Below are 14,402 nucleotides of genomic sequence, written 5' to 3'. Positions count from 1 at the left end.
TGTTGGGGTTCTTTCAAGCGGTTTTTCTCTATTTTCCTCGCATCATCTGCACTCCGTTGCCCGTGGTTCGTCGTGTACGCTTTCGAACCTGACCGATTGGTTTGCGAATTTGCCTCCGTCGCGTCGTCAGTGGCGTCGGTACCGCGCACCGATTGCCACCATTCATTCAGCAGGAGCAATCGACTAAATGGAGACGTTGATAGTCGATGTCGATTGCGGTGTGTATTCCGATGTACTGCGATATGATGAGGTTGCAGTTTTTTTTTTCGTGTTTAAATTAAATGTCAATGTCCCGAGGCAAATTGTCGCAGTGAGTTCGGTTTGAATCTTCTTTTTTTGACAGACACACACACACAGACTCGTCTGGCTTCAATTCAACAAATGGGTTCATTAGTGTCAGTTTTCTGAACCACTGATGTCAAATTTGGTTTTTAATATCGGTTTTGAAGCACTTCGGTAAAGGTGAAATTCCGTTGAAAATCAATTATGGGATCCAAAGCAACAGTTAACCTCTATTGAACCCAAATAGGATGTTGGTGTGGGACAAAATGTATTCGTTTTCAATTATCGGGAAAAATGATTGTGCTTCTAGGCACGATGTTCACGCAAGACACGCACGATATCGAAAGCGGTAATTGAGTGATTTTCGTTTCGACTCTGTCCATCCGTACATTTTCCCTACGCATGCACACGCACACAATCACTTGATAGACGTGTGCTCGCTTTGGCGACTGTTCGGCCGTTCATAATTCTCATAATATGAAACTAGACTAGAGATAGCCAACCAATGACTGATGATGACGACCGAACGAAATACCAGGAAAAAACCATCCCCTACCGGATTTTATTAACTTATCTTCGTCTAAGCGAAAAAAATTAGTTGGAACTTTCACATGCAAGTTGTGTTTATTTCAACAGAAATAGTACGTTGAAAAGGATCACAAAACTTCGAAATTACTAATTCTGCAAAGTGCTTTTGGTTTCATTCAATAATTTCATGAAAACAAGTTTGAAATTTGAAAATTAGAAAGTGCTCCGATTTGATTCAAAACTTTTATGCTTGTTTCTTTCGTTAGGATTTCAGATCCGTTTTTTTTATTTAGTTTTTGTCTCGGAGCTTTTTTTTAATTCATAACTTTTGAACAACTGAACCGCAGACTAATCCTGTGTTTTTCTTGCCATTTGAAGTGAGGTCTGACGTTTAGCTAATTTTTATAACGGTAGTTGTTTTTTACAATCGACGAAGGGTACGGTAGAAAAAGTAATGGAACGAAAGTGTTGATAGTATCTTATGAGAGACAAGGCGCGAAGAGGAAAAAGGGGAAAGAACGAAGCAACGCTTATTAACGTTCCTCTTTACCCAGTATTTCTTCAAATCCGGTTATTATTTGTTCTGATCCGGTTCAATCCGCGAGTCCCACAGCTTAGATAATGATGAACGTTATGCAAACTTAATAAGCGTTGCTTCAATGACCCTCCCTTACCTAATTTTCCGCACTCTCTCGTTTACGCCTAAGATACTATCAACATCTTTGTTTTATTACCTTTTTTTACCGTTCCATCCGTTGATTGTTAAACCTGCCGTTCTAAAAAAATTAATGCTTACCAAACACGAGGTTGACCTAGGTATTTTTTTGGTAGTCAGGGAGCACTCCCTGAACTACGATTGTCTCAAATTCAGATCTTTGAAAAAAAATCACTTTTGATAGTTCTGAATTGGTTTCAATAATTTTGGTTGAAACATCAAATATATTTGTGTCTTTTGTGTTTTTACGGTTTGAGAACCAAAGACCTGCGTCAGAAAACCGATATTTTTAACGAAGAGGAAACAAGAAAAAATCATTTCATTGCCAGATATATTCGCTTCTTTGTCGACTGAAACAATACACCATGCATCTCCATTGCATTATCGCAATATAATTAGTTAAAAAAATTGAATCTTCAAATCAAAAAGTTACACATTTTTGAATATGTATATTCACAAGCGTACCCAAATTTTGGAAGAAGGCGGGTACTAAACTTTTGCAACACCCAATGTTGTACGATTTTGGCTAGCTGTATTGATGCAATAGATTTTGCAACCATAAGGCTACCTTCGAATATGGACCTAAAATTTAAAGTTTTATTTAATAATTGCTGATCTTACTTGAGACCACTTTTATACCTGTTATTGTAACGAAAATTCCCATAATGCAAGAAATAAAACCCTTTTTCTTCATATGAATATGTCTATACTTTATCAGCCCTCACTTCTGTTATCCCCCAGTCACTTGTAAATCTGTTTTCTTTTCGGTAATTTCTATAAAGCAAGACACAGCCTTTTTTACATTTTTGAGCCTCCCCCTTGTCAATGGCCATCCTATTCCCCATTTCAGAAATCACCTCTTGTCGTCCAGCCACTTTTTTACTTACTTATTGTACAACTGCAATCGTTTTTTTTTCCTGTATGGACTCATCACTGCGACCAGTATGGTTAGATCTATTGTGATATCGCCCGGATGTTTGTTGTATAACCCGCACTGCAATTATTTTGGCTATAGTCGCTATTGAGTGAGCGATATGCTTATTGAATTTATGCGTGCTTGTGAGGGGCCTGGGAATAAACCCATGCTAAAGTCACTTTGCCATCGAATGGCCTGATTCTACTAAGATTCGAACCCATGACCATTCGCTTGTCAAAGCAGACTCGGTAAAACTGCTATCGTTTCAAATCCTTCCAAATGAGCCGAATTTGATGAAGCACCATCCAGGCATTTCGGAGCTATGGCGGAACATACATTCATATGCACGTTCCTCGTCCTCCCCTGGCTCACTTCCAGTTAGCTCATCCTACTGTCACGTAGCCAATTATGCATTTGTTTGCTCTCTGAAATACCCTATAACGGAAGAACAATAAAACCACTTTTTCACATTTCCTTCCTCGAGGCCTCCTGTTGCTAGCTCAATCCCCCAAAAATATATCTTGGCGATCGTACTCACACTCTTTCGGTTGGTACCCGAATGTTTTACTAACTGCGTGCTTAATAACTTCATAAGCGTCGCTTTTTTCCCTTTCACATCTTTTATCATGCACTGGAGATATTATCAACACCTTTGTTTCATTACTTTCATCTACTCTACTGTTCCCTTCGTCTATTGTAAAGACTATCGTTATAAAAAAGTTTTTTATTTTGTGATTTTAGAGCAGATATTTGACTTCAAAAGGGATCTGAAATTGAACCCAAAATAAAAGTTGAAATAGGACTTAAAATGGGGCATGTAATCAGGCATACAATGCATTATAGCAGGTCGCTTTTGAATAAATTTTCGCCAGATGGACATTAAAACAGGCCTATCATGTTTGTTGTGAACGGTATAACTCTCTCTCTCTCCAAACAAAACACTTGCGTGAATTCCATCGTTCATTCGTGACGTTTCAAGTGTTCGAATGCAGGCAGAATCATTCTGTTGCAAATCGAATGAGAAGCCAACGATGCCTAGCCTACTCTCACGCGAGACAATATAAGAAGCATAACATTCAATGCTTACGCCGCTCACGCAAGCGTAAAACAAACAGCCGCCGTTGCTTTGTCTAGACATTCTGCTACCTACACACTTGCGCAAGCACAGCCTCATAACGTCTCTCTAGATAAATTACTCGCGGTCAAATAACTCATGAGAAATCAGCTGCCGTGAGGGCTAAGGACGCACTGGGATCATATTCGTTCTCGATTCAACTCACGGACGGGAGTGCTAGCGCTCGCGAGTAATTGGTTCGTGGCAGTTCGGGTTGCAATGACGAACGCGAGCGATGACCGTAGCTGTTAACTAAATACACACTCGTAAAAACTCGTCGCAGTGCGTGAATAAATAAGAGAGAGAGTCCGAAAGAAATGCTTATATCGACATGTTCGTTAGAATGAGGACGCGTGTATGAGAAAACTTAAGTGTGAGGTTGGCAACACTGTATAAAATCCCGATCATCAGTATTTAGTATCATTTTTATTACATTTTTGCATCATTTTCTGATCATTTTTGTGACATTTTTGTGTCATTTTCGGCACCTATCTTGTGTAATGTTTTAATCCTTTTCTCTATCGTACTCGCGTTGTCTTTATCTGCTTTATGTATTATTTTGGTTAACTTGGCGTATTCACATCAATAAAGAAAACTATTGAATTTTAAGAGCGCACTATTGAAAAATAGAAATAATGAATGATTGTCAACCTGGTGATCCTCGCTTCATGATTGCTTGCAAAAGATGCCATCATAGTTTTAACGTGATTTATTAAGAAAAGTGACAAAATCTCTTCGTCCCAACAGGTCGATGATTCTGTGCGAGGTGCAACAATTGAACCTAGACCAATTTGATATCTGTGCTTGGCCCCGCCCAGTTAGCTTCGAGTTACGATGCTGGTCTAACAATCAAGTCGTCGTATGTTCGAATCTCGGCTAGGCGGTGCTTGCTAGTCAGTAGGATCGTTACACTGGTCCCGTAATTTTCCTGTACTCTAACAGCTGGCTGCGAAGTCTGTCGATAAAGAAGGGTAATGTCTAAGAACGGTTTAAGCCCACGGCTTTGCTTTTTTGCTTGGGCAGTAAACCAGAACAAATGACAAACACCCTTATTCTGCGAGTCCCGTGACTCAGTATGATAATTGTCACTCGCCGTGACTCGCCACGGCGAGTCGAGTCACCTAAGTGACAACCGTGTCAGGTAACAGACCTCTGTCACCTAAGTGACAAACCACCTGATTCGCGGCGACTGCAAATAGTCACGTCACTCGCCTCGCAGAATAAGGGTGAAAGTCTCCATGTCGATTTTCGATTTGTTAACGCGATTAAACCTAGACCATATTGATATCTTTGCTTGGTAAATATGCCAGAAAGAGTAACACAGTTCTCTCGTCCTAACAAAATTATTTGGTACCGCGATAAACCTTCACTTTTGATGTCCTGAAAGTGAACAGTTATAAAAAAGCGAGCAACCAGCTCTATCTTTTGGCCGATTGTATTGTCAATTTCTTACCCTTTCGTACGCGATAAATTATAACCGTCGTCGGCGAAACCGTGGCCAAAACCGCCGCGGGGGTAAATATCGTTTATTTTGTCAAGCAAATCAATAACTTACGTGCAAGGCCAGCATAATATATACTTATAACTTACATACAGCCAGGCAGATTCTTTCTGCGACGATTTCAAGCTATCAAAAAAGTGAGCAGCGCGTTTTGTTACCAAAGAAACGGGCAATATCCATATACTGAAAAAAAATATTCTAAGCTGATATCTCATATGAAAAAGGGTTTGACGGAATATTCATGCATGTGACGTGATGCAGCAATTTTCAAAGTGAGGAAAAAATAGCATCTGTTTGATTCGTAAATTAGGTTTAGGCGTTTAATATGTAGCCTTAATTAAGGCCATTGCAAATTATTTTTAAAGTTTTTTAAACCCCCCCCCCCTCTCCTTAAAAATTTCTGGGGGAAAAAAATTGTAGGATATACGATCTAACACGAAAAAGAAATGGAAATTCGAACAATGAAATTTCTAATACCTAATCGGGAAAAAATATTCTTTCATTTTTTCTTTCTTTTCGTAGGAAAATAATAACGTCCATTGAAAAGCAAGAATATTTCATATTTAAACTTGAAATAAAAATGGTTAAACGCATATTTTGTTTGGTTGAATAAAAAAACCTCTTTATTTTTTTTCAACCACCCCTCCCCCTCCCCCCCTTCAGATGCCCACCACCGCAAGAACAAGAACTTTAAAAAATATTTGTAATGGCCCAATGATATTTTAACTGTCATAATTTTAACTCGCTGTTTGCATGTTAGTTGAAAGGTAATTATATTCCAAATCAACCTGTCACAATGAATGGTGCTATACCCATATCAACTATTTGCAAGAAAATTGAGGAAAGTGATAAGCAGATAACCAGATTATTTATTTATATTTTCCGTTCAACCGTAAGTTGTGCGTCCAATGATAAATATTTTATGTTTTGGCGAAATCCTCAAACCAGTTAACATTCGTTTCAAGCGAGTTACCTAAAGTTGACTAGTGCTACAAGTCACACAAAAATTTTCAAAATGCGAAATCGTCGCCAATCATCAGAAGAAGTGTAATTGTGGCCTAATTAAACTCTTAGTCGAACTACAGACACTACGAAATGGATAAAACTGATATACAGAGCATGGACATTTAGGAAATTTAAACATGGCTTAGTGCAACAAATTGAAAGTATTTATTAAAATACAGTAAATAAAAATTTTTTGTGACAAACATTTACAAAATGGCAAGCTTTATCGAATTGAATCTGCATTCGTAGTTCTACGTGAGCACCTCGTTCATGTCCCTAGGCACAGACCTTCATACTTTTTTTATCAGAGGGAGATTTGTATCGGATTAGGATTGAGATAGGGATTGGGATTGTGATTGTGATTGTGATTGTGATTGGGATTGGGATTGGGATTGGGATTGGGATTGGGATTGGGATTGGGATTGGGATTGGGATTGGGATTGGGATTGGGATTGGGATTGGGATTGGGATTGGGATTGGGATTGGGATTGGGATTGGGATTGGGATTGGGATTGGGATTGGGATTGGGATTGGGATTGGGATTGGGATTGGGATTGGGATTGGGATTGGGATTGGGATTGGGATTGGGATTGGGATTGGGATTGGGATTGGGATTGGGATTGGGATTGGGATTGGGATTGGGATTGGGATTGGGATTGGGATTGGGATTGGGATTGGGATTGGGATTGGGATTGGGATTGGGATTGGGATTGGGATTGGGATTGGGATTGGGATTGGGATTGGGATTGGGATTGGGATTGGGATTGGGATTGGGATTGGGATTGGGATTGGGATTGGGATTGGGATTGGGATTGGGATTGGGATTGGGATTGGGATTGGGATTGGGATTGGGATTGGGATTGGGATTGGGATTGGGATTGGGATTGGGATTGGGATTGGGATTGGGATTGGGATTGGGATTGGGATTGGGATTGGGATTGGGATTGGGATTGGGATTGGGATTGGGATTGGGATTGGGATTGGGATTGGGATTGGGATTGGGATTGGGATTGGGATTGGGATTGGGATTGGAACTGGAATTGGAATTGGGATAGGGATTGAGATTAGGATTGCGATTGGAATTGGGATTGGGAATATAACCGATCAATTTAATCTTGAGAGATACCCTCGTATAAAATTTCTGAGCGCTCGATCATTAGAAGATAAACTAGGGTACTAAGGAACTCTCAAGCTGTCGAGAACAATAACCAATAATTAGATAAACTTGAATATTTGGGAATCTTTGCGTAACGACATTACATGTCTTTCTTGGTTTTATTTTTATTTTGCGGTAGTTGATATGATCCCGTAAAAAATACAAATGTGAAATCCCTCACTATCTGCAAACACAGCGATAAACTCGGATGTTGACTATTTCCAATTCGGCGATAAGTACGCTCGATGACAGTTTATCTTATCTTATTGAGAAAAATAATAAAAAGAGGGCACAGGGTTCTTCCACAGTGTAGCATTCTAGATTAACCAAAAGTTACCAAGAGGCTTTAAACTCGGAGCTCACGGGAACAAACCGATCTGTTCTTTCACTTTGACTGAACACAAGGCGTTGCTGTGCTATGTTATTCCGCACGGTGAACTACGAATGAACGTGCATATGCACATAAATAGTCGTGTATTGCTCCCAATACCGTTATGCTCCGAGTTTTGAAGTAAAATTTTAATCTTTATTCTCTAAGTTTATTTAACTTTACTCCCTGTTTGCATTTCGAACGAATAAAAATACTGAAATTTTTTCCAGTTTACGACAGCGAAAAAAAAATACTTTGCCATGAAATCGTAAATCAAAACAACCGAATAGCTACTTAATGGCAATTAAAATCACATAATCAACTTTTTTTTCGAATGTGACAGCAAAGTTATAGCTGAAAACTAATAGCAGCCCTTCGAATGGTTGCTAAAATGAACCACCGGCGGTGGTAGTGGCACCGTCTGCGCCCATTTTTTTCCTGCTCCTCGACTAGCGCAAATCCAAGATTGAGAAATTGGCAGAACACAGCATAGCGCATAACGTGACTGTTTTTTCGAGACGGGACAAAGACGGCCGTCGTCGTTTTTCCAGTGACTCGCAATGGTACCGCCGCCGCCGCCGCGCCGTTTCGTTTGCCGCGTAAACAAGTCGTTTGCGGTGAGTAATGAACTGCAGCATAATTTGGATAGTTTTTGTCGGTTGGAAAATAAGCCGCCGCGCCAGCCATGGAGGGGCGCAAGGGAAACCTTGTTTGCCATTTCGCCCGTATGCGGTTCGCATTATTCACAATCGATGGTTGGTTTTTGTGTTCTGGCAGCCCTCAAGGTCTATTCGCTAGAACCAAGCAGCATCGTTCGTTCTCGTTTTAACGATTGATTGACATCTGCTCGACATCCTTACCGGAGCTGACTCTCAAACTGAAAGTGATTCATAAAGTGATAAATGGCCCATAAAATTTACTTCCATTTGCAGTGGTACGACCATCTACTGATCCGCCTCTCAGGCAGTGCCCGAACACTCCCGTCGGAGAACACATACGAATTACGATAAGGACTCTCGAAAAGGTTACCTAATTTTACAACAACACCTCCCGGTCGATCATAATCGTATCTCGCCGTTGAATTACAGCCAGCCAGAGCCATACTGGTGCTCCCATGGAAAAGGGATCAATCGGTCGCCATTAGTTGATGGCCGTGAAGTGCGGTTTATTCACTTTGTCCTTTCTGCTCTGACCGACCAACTTCTGCGGTTCGGTGGGGTGCGGGTGGCGCATGGATGGGGATCAGAATCAGGATGAATTAGGTACCTACCGGCATGTTGTAGCCAAAGTAGCCTATTTTCGGGAAACAAGGTGTTATACATCCGTAGAATGGTGGTGAGGTTCCTCTGACGGCTGACGGTGGTTGATTGATTGTTTTATTGTGATGGACAACAGCCCATTTGATTTGTGATACATATTTGGATGCGTGTGCATGGTCGGTTTAGGTGTCTATAGTCATAATACGGCGTTGGACGTTTTGCGTGGATGTTGAAACGTTTTGGTGCTTCAGACGCGTAAACATAACGTTCATTAGGGCATCCAACAAATAATCAAACTGGAACGCAACCGCATCATGCATGTCAGAGTGGCATCGGTTGATACATAGGTACATAGATTTCGCACGCAACAGCAGCGGTAGCACAGGTAAGAAGAATCCTTGAGCAACGGGCTGCGTGACTGACTGGATGATTGATAGAGTGAGTGATCTTTTGTTATGGCTGTTTGCTGTTTTGTGCTTTTCGTGCGCAAAATAGACATTTAAGGTTGTGCTTTTCACGCTTGAACATGAAATTAAGTAAGATGCCTTGCGATTATAATTTCAAAGATCAACTATGATCAGGAGTTCAATTTATCCTCTTAGAATGACGATGAATGAAAACATGGTAGAACGACCTGCTCGCAAGTTCTGGTAATAACATAACATTTGCTCGCATGTTTGCCAGTTTTTAACCGAAGGAAATTGAAACTAATTACAATTACCTAATTATTTATTCTCTACATAAATAACATTGTACAGTTCCTAAACTTTGAAATTTAGGTCACAAAGCTTGCTACCGAATTTTAAACATTGAGGTACAGCACGTACTTGATTGCACTCCACTAAGGCCACACCAGTAATTGTTAATATAATTTCCAAACAAAGCAGTTAATAACCATTCGATAGGCAATAAGAACACAAATCTCATCAATTCAATCCGCCCTTTTCCGATTGTGGTAGAAACAAATGTCCCATATATTTACGGTATCGTCAAATCAAACTGTATATTGACACGCAATCACATTTGAGTTTTATGTCATTTATGACCATAAACAAAAGAAAAATTGAACCACCACACTGTATTTCTTACTTGTCAACACGGCTTTAGCTCATTTTGACCACTCCGTTAAGCCAAAAATAGCATGCTTAACTGACAGTATGTGATAGGCAATACTCGAACCAGCAAAACAACGGTTTTTATTTTTCCCTAGATCATAAATTTCGGCCGTGGTTGTTTTTCATTATTCATTGCTTCATTCCTCCGCCGGCGAATTGCTTTGTGAATCCTAGAGCAGTCGAATCCGAATCCGAATGTTTTATTGGCCCTGTTATCTGCCGAAACCTGCCGAAACTGCCGTTAACGGACGAACACAATGGGCCCAACACTATGTTCCTACAATTTAGATCCTTGCTTTGAGTGTGCTTTCTTACCTTCCGGCAGCTGCGCTGCAAATTTACGCTCGAGCGTAAATCAGCTCAAACGCTGGAAATTCATCTTTCATAACGGAAGAATATTTCCTTGGATAATAGAACCGTAAAGCGTTGGGAGAGGACAAAAGGCATTAATGCTCTGCTTCTGGGGAGGGGGTTGGTGGTGCTGGTGCGAGAAGTTGCTGGAAATGAATCTTCTGCATCTTCCATTGGTTATGATTCCTGCTTCCGTTTGTTGTGCGCATTGAAGCATACATTATACCTTACTGCCCAGCAGCAGAATAAATAACTCTGACTTTTTGGTTATTTATTTAACTGCTGCCTAGGAAATTTTCTCCACTCTCTCCAGGGTATAGGGAAGTTTTCCTGTCAAGGAAACTAGATTTTACGGACGTTTAGCTTTTGTTCTTTACCTACACTGTGGCAAGCTGGAAAGTCTTTTTTCCTTGTAGTCGGACGAAGTTCGGCTTTCGGTATCGAACAATGTTGTCAAGCCAGTGAGCTGGTTCTTTTCACCTTCTTCAAGGATGAATTTTGATGCATACTTTAAGGTACCTAAACAAGTGGATACGCTTGAGATTTTCTCCAAATATAGTAGAGCCCAGCTGGGAAAATATATGGGAAGGGAGTTATTTCGAAGGAAATTGGAAGCAATCAGGTCAGCTCGTTGTAAATGCAACAGGGACGGAGGTTGTGCTATCTTTCATCAGATACTCTTATACTTGGGTAATTTATTTATGAATCATCTGCTATCTGATCGAGTGCATTGCATTTGCACTGACGTTTCCTATAAATATTTTATTATTGGATAGCGCATGATGTAAATGTGAATGTTACTTCTATCAATGATGTTTTATCTGGATGTGAAACTTGGGATCGCAATTGCAATTAAAAAATCAATTCAATCGTCCAATTTCATGTTTTATGGTCTTCACTTTTATAGTGAGGTCAGCCATTATTTAATTTCTTATGACGGCAGTTTTTCCTGTCAATGGAAGAAACGGTAGAAGAAGGTAATGAAATCAAAGATGTATATAGTATCCAAAGTGGGACAAAACGTGAAAGGGAAACTGCGTAAAATTAGATGAGGGAGGGTTGTTGAAGCAACGCTTACTAGTTTCGTAGATAGTTCCCCTTTATTCAAAGAGGGAGGGTTCTCAGTACACCATAGAAAAAATTCCTGCCTCCAAGAGGTCATATATCGCTTCTTTGCGGGACTCCAATGTTAATTGGCCGCAAAGTACTATGAACACCGTTTACAAATTGTTTTTGATATGTTATACAGCAAAGAAAAGCCTTGGGCTTAAGTAAGGTAAGTTTAGGTAAGCTTTTTTAAGGCCGATGAATAAGCCATCTATACTTTTTTCTTTAATCAATTTCATATATCAGCTTATCCACTAGCTCTGCATAGCAGTTGATGTTCCATCTAGCATCACGAAAACATGAAATATTTTGAACACTAGTAGCTCTGTCAATTAGGAATGGATTTTGAATAGATGGAAATATGACCAATCTATTTATAAGAGGCTTATGTCTGTACCGATAAAACCAGGTCTCTGACAGGACGTCATAAGAGGTTTATCGGTAACTAAAAACAGGTCCCTGACGGGACGTCAAGCTTTCGTAGCAATGGGTTGTATTCTCAGTCACCCCACTGGTCGACTGCTGGACTGCTCGATTGCTCAACTGGTTGACTAGACTGCTCGACTGGACTGGTCGATTTGACTGCTCGATTTGATTGCTCGACTGGACTGCTTAACTGAACTGAACTGAACTGTTTGATTCGACTGCTCGACTCAACTGCTTGATTGGACAGATCGCCTTGACTGCTTGACTGAACAAATCGATTTAACTACTCGAGTGAACTAGTCGATTCGACTGCTTGACACATTTGTTTGACTTACTACTCGACCCGACTGCTCGACTAAACTGCACGATTGAACTGCTCGACTGGACTGTTCTATTCAACTGCTCGACTGGACTGCTCGACTGGACAGCATGATTTATCTGCACGACTATACTGCTCGAGTTAACTGTTCGATTCGACGCTCGAGTCAACTGCTCGATTCAACTGCTTGCTTCCACTGCTCGGCTGGACTACTCGACTCAACTTCTCGACTCGACAGCTCGAATGAACTGCTTGACTCAACTACTCGATTGGACTATTCAACTGCTCGAAAGGACTACACGACTGAACTGCTCGACTAAACCGCTTGAACCGACTGTTTGACTAAACTGTTCGATTCGAGTGCTCGACTAGACTACTCGATTCAACTGCTCGACTGGACTACTCGACTTAACTGCGCGACTGGACTGCTCGATTAAACTGCTCGACTCGACTGCTCGGTTCAACTGCCCACCACGACTGCTCGACTAGACTGCTTGACTGAACAGCTTGGTTTAACTACTCGATTTGACTGCTTGACTTCTGTTTGAATCGACAGCTCGACTTTACTGCTCGACTGGATTACTCGATTCAACTGCTCCACTGGACTACTCGACTCGACTGCTCGACAAAACTACTCGGCTTGACTGCTCGACTCAGCTACTCAACTGGACTACTCGACTCTACTGCTCGAATAAACAGTTCGACTGGATTACTCAACTCAACTGCTCGACACAACTGTTCGACTTAACCGCTTGATCCGACTGCTTGACTAAACCATTCGATTCGACTGCTCGACTCAAGAGCTCCACTAGACTACTCGATCCTATGGTCGGTGTTAAATCAGTCCGGACCAAGTCGCAAAATTTTAAAAATGAGTTAATAATAGCAAACGATCAAGAATTTTCTAAGCAAGCAATTTTACTCTAATCAGACTACATAAATGTTGCAAACAGCCAGAGTTAGAAGATGATTTCGAATGCAGCAAACTTTGAATGCGTTTTGCTCGTAGTCAGAATTTTTCCACTAGGTTCTGTCTGACTTAACACCGACAATATGAATCGGTTTGCGGCAGACAATAGACGGTTCAGAGCCACTCACACTAAAGAGCCATATTGCCTGCCTGCCTATATCAGCACAGTGGAGATAATGTTTTTATTCGGTTAAATAAAATCCAATACGACCATAAAAATTGTTTGTTTCAGTTTTCGGCTATAACTCTTTTATCTACAACAGCTTAGGGGTATATTATGCAATATAAGAACTCAAAGAACTAACACAAAGATTAAACATTTTCACAAACACTGTCCAATGGAATGTATCCGCAGTTTTCTGAATTCTGAACAGACATTTATATTTACCGGATCGTAAGATTCGGGCTCAACTAGTCGATTTATAAAAGATGTCGCAATTATGTGGTTTCTATTACAATTTTCATTTTCAATCACGAAATAGTGAAAATTTAAAAAAAGTTTTGAGGCCAAATTTCCTCACACTTTTTCGTTGTGATTACCTTACAACGGGTAAACACACCATCGGTTTAGTGTGGTTTGCTATTATGAAAAAAAAATCAAAAACCCCCCGTTTCAGCAGGTTGAGGATAATTCACGATATTTAAGGTGAAACGATACTGAATCCAAACATGGTTGGAAAAATGGCGCCCTTGTGAGGCCATTACAGAGACTATTGATTACAGCGGCGACAAGGCACTCACGAACCGCTAAATTTTGAATCAAAACGGAGAGTACCATCATAAACAAAGGCAACTCTTCGTTAAGATTCAAAATCTAGCGGATGTTGAGTGCCTTGTCGCCTCTGTAATCTGTAGTCTCTGTAGAGGCCATATCCTCACATGTCCGCCATCTTTTCTTCTGCCGAATTTATCTTTCAACATTGAATCTAGTTCAATTTCAAGTTCAAGAATTCGTTCGGAACGGTTGTATTGCACTGAAACAGGGCTGAAGAGATATTTGTTTATGTGACGGCACGCAGGAATTCTTAAAGCGAGGAAAATTAGCTACTATCTTATTCGAGAATAGTTTTTGAGCGTTTCAATCACTGCTTTGCGTCAGTTAGTTTGCAAGCAACTTTACAAGGTTTTACAGTGTATTTCTTTTAATTATGCAAATAGCTGTAAAGTATAGTGTCAAAAGAAACTGGTAAGATGCAGAGGACGTTAGTTAATTGATATTTTAACTGGCTATCTGCATATTAGTTGTAAGACAATTATACTTCTAATCA

General features: G+C 40.4%; 1 protein-coding gene across 1 annotated transcript in view; it reads left to right on the top strand.

Annotated features, from left to right (window-relative positions):
• LOC128733658 (glucose transporter type 1) overlaps window positions 1–14,402 on the top strand; it is a 215,794-nt gene that overhangs the window by 55,900 nt on the left and 145,492 nt on the right. The window lies entirely within an intron of this gene.

Source organism: Sabethes cyaneus, chromosome 2 (assembly GCF_943734655.1).
Source record: "Sabethes cyaneus chromosome 2, idSabCyanKW18_F2, whole genome shotgun sequence".
Lineage (NCBI taxonomy): Eukaryota > Metazoa > Arthropoda > Insecta > Diptera > Culicidae > Sabethes > Sabethes cyaneus.
Note: the sequence above shows the minus strand (reverse complement) of the source record. Positions and strands in the feature narration are given on the sequence as shown.